Below are 3,668 nucleotides of genomic sequence, written 5' to 3' on the forward strand. Positions count from 1 at the left end.
CCACTAATACCAGTCACCACCCTGCCCCCACTAATACCAGTCACCACCCTGCCCCCACTAATACCAGTCACCACCCTGCCCCCACTAATACCAGTCACCCTACCCCACTAATACCAGTCACCACCCTGCCCCCACTAATACCAGTCACCACCCTGCCCCCACTAATACCAGTCACCACCATGCCCCCACTAATACCAGTCACCACCCTGCCCCCACTAATACCAGTCACCACCCTGCCCCCCACTAATACCAGTCACCACCCTGCCCCCCACTAATACCAGTCACTACCCTGCCCCCCACTAATACCAGTCACCACCCTGCCCCCCACTAATACCAGTCACCACCCTGCCCCCACTAATACCAGTCACCACCCTGCCCCACTAATACCAGTCACCACCCTGCCCCCACTAATACCAGTCACCACCCTGCCCCACTAATACCAGTCACCACCCTGCCCCCACTAATACCAGTCACCACCCTGCCCCCCACTAATACCAGTCACCACCCTGCCCCCCACTAATACCAGTCACCACCCTGCCCCCACTAATACCAGTCACCACCATGCCCCCACTAATACCAGTCACCACCCTGCCCCCACTAATACCAGTCACCACCCTGCCCCCCACTAATACCAGTCACCACCCTGCCCCCACTAATACCAGTCACCACCCTGCCCCCCACTAATACCAGTCACCACCCTGCCCCCCACTAATACCAGTCACCACCCTGCCCCCCACTAATACCAGTCACCACCCTGCCCCCACTAATACCAGTCACCACCCTGCCCCCCACTAATACCAGTCACCACCATGCCCCCCACTAATACCAGTCACCACCCTGCCCCCCACTAATACCAGTCACCACCCTGCCCCCCACTAATACCAGTCACCACCCTGCCCCCCACTAATACCAGTCACCACCCTGCCCCCCACTAATACCAGTCACCACCCTGCCCCCACTAATACCAGTCACCACCCTGCCCCCACTAATACCAGTCACCACCCTGCCCCCCACTAATACCAGTCACCACCCTGCCCCCCACTAACACCAGTCACCACCCTGCCCCCACTAATACCAGTCACCACCCTGCCCCCACTAATACCAGTCACCACCCTGCCCCCACTAATACCAGTCACCGCCCTGCCCCCACTAATACCAGTCACCGCCCTGCCCCCCACTAACACCAGTCACCACCCTGCCCCCCACTAATACCAGTCACCACCCTGCCCCCCACTAATACCAGTCACCACCCTGCCCCCCACTAATACCAGTCACCACCCTGCCCCCCACTAACACCAGTCACCACCCTGCCCCCCACTAATACCAGTCACCACCCTGCCCCCCACTAATACCAGTCACCACCCTGCCCCCCACTAATACCAGTCACCACCCTGCCCCCACTAATACCAGTCACCACCCTGCCCCCACTAACACCAGTCACCACCCTGCCCCCACTAATACCAGTCACCACCCTGCCCCCCACTAATACCAGTCACCACCCTGCCCCCCACTAATACCAGTCACCACCCTGCCCCCCACTAATACCAGTCACCACCCTGCCCCCCACTAATACCCGTCACCACCCTGCCCCCACTAATACCAGTCACCACCCTGCCCCCCACTAATACCAGTCACCACCCTGCCCCCCACTAACACCAGTCACCACCCTGCCCCCCACTAATACCAGTCACCACCCTGCCCCCCACTAACACCAGTCACCACCCTGCCCCCACTAATACCAGTCACCACCCTGCCCCCCACTAATACCAGTCACCACCCTGCCCCCCACTAATACCAGTCACCACCCTGCCCCCCACTAATACCCGTCACCACCCTGCCCCCACTAATACCAGTCACCACCCTGCCCCCCACTAATACCAGTCACCACCCTGCCCCCCACTAACACCAGTCACCACCCTGCCCCCCACTAATACCAGTCACCACCCTGCCCCCCACTAACACCAGTCACCACCCTGCCCCCACTAATACCAGTCACCACCCTGCCCCCCACTAATACCAGTCACCACCCTGCCCCCCACTAATACCAGTCACCACCCTGCCCCCCACTAATACCCGTCACCACCCTGCCCCCACTAATACCAGTCACCACCCTGCCCCCCACTAACACCAGTCACCACCCTGCCCCCCACTAATACCAGTCACCACCCTGCCCCCACTAATACCAGTCACCACCCTGCCCCCCACTAATACCAGTCACCAAAACGCCTTTAATTACACCCAGAAATACGCTTTAATTATGCCTACGAACACATTACTATTGATTCTAAGGGCATGTTTACATGGGCCAATCGGAAGCAGAACATCCCAACATCTGCCCAAATACGGCGTTCTGTTCCGAGAGGGGCGGTTTTTTAGGCCTCATTTTCAAAAAACGGTGCGTAAAAAGAAGTGCAAGACACTTCTCGAGCCGTTTTTCATTGACTCTATAGAAAAACAGCTACAAAAATGGCCGTAAAAAAAGCAGTGAACAAGGCCAGTTAGGGTATGTTCACACGGCCTATTTACGGACGTAAATCGGGCGTTTTTGCCCCGAATTACGCCCGAAAATAGCGCCTCAATAGCGCTGACAAACATCTGCCCATTGAAAGCAATGGGCAGACGTTTGTCTGTTCACACGAGGCGTATATTTACGCGCCGCTGTCAAATGACGGCGCGTAAATAGACGCCCGCGTAGAAGAAGTGACCTGTCACTTCTTTAGCCGTAATTGGAGCCGCTATTCATTGACTCCAATGAATAGCAGCGCTAATTACGGCCGTAATTGACGCGGCGTTCAAGCGCCTGCACATGCCGGTACGGCTGAAATTACGGGGATGTTTTCAGGCTGAAACATCCCCGTAATTTCAGCCGTTACGGACCCCCGCCGTGTGAACATACCCTTAATTAAAAAACGGCTGAAAATCAGGAGCTGTTTTCCCTTGAAAACAGCTCCTGATTTTCAGACGTTTTTTTTTAGCAACTTGCGTTGTTCACGGCCGTTTTTGGAGCTGTATGTCTATTGAGTCAATGAAAACCGGCCCCAAAAACGGCTCGAGAAGTGACATGCACTTCTTTTTCGCAGGCATTTTTTTACGCAGCCGTTTTTAAAACTAGTGCATAAAAAAAACGCCCCATAAAAAAGAAGTGCATGTCACTTCTCGAGCCGTTTTTCATTGGGTCGATAGAAAAACAGCCCCTAAAAATGGCCATAAAAAAACGCTTGAAAGCTCTGTATTTTACGTCCGTTTTTGGTTTTCCGTGTGCACTGACGCGACCGCTAGACGGCTTCATTGGCACTCTGTCCAGAGCGGTTGTCAATCTGCTCGTTAATGGCCGTGCTTTGTTGTTGGTAAATCGTCTGTTTACCTGAAAAGTCGTGCTGTTATTAATGAAACCGTGGCCACACAATTTTGCAGGTAAATAGACTGGATTCATACGTCGCGGTCAAAATGCGTTTTTTCCCCGCGATTTTAGCAAAATTGGGGTAGAGTGATGCGGTTTTGCCGCAGTCGCGACGAAAAAAAAACGCTTCTTTATCCAGACGTGTGAATCTTTCCTTTTGTGAATGAGGCGAGGGGAACAACGCGGGCCATGAGGGGCGTGGCCTGTGTTTACTGGGTATGGTCTGGGAAGAACTGGGGGTGTGGCTTGGTGAGAGCCCGGCGGTGCG

The sequence above is a fragment of the Rhinoderma darwinii genome, chromosome 7 (genome assembly GCF_050947455.1).
Source record: "Rhinoderma darwinii isolate aRhiDar2 chromosome 7, aRhiDar2.hap1, whole genome shotgun sequence".
NCBI classification, from domain to species: Eukaryota; Metazoa; Chordata; class Amphibia; order Anura; family Rhinodermatidae; genus Rhinoderma; species Rhinoderma darwinii.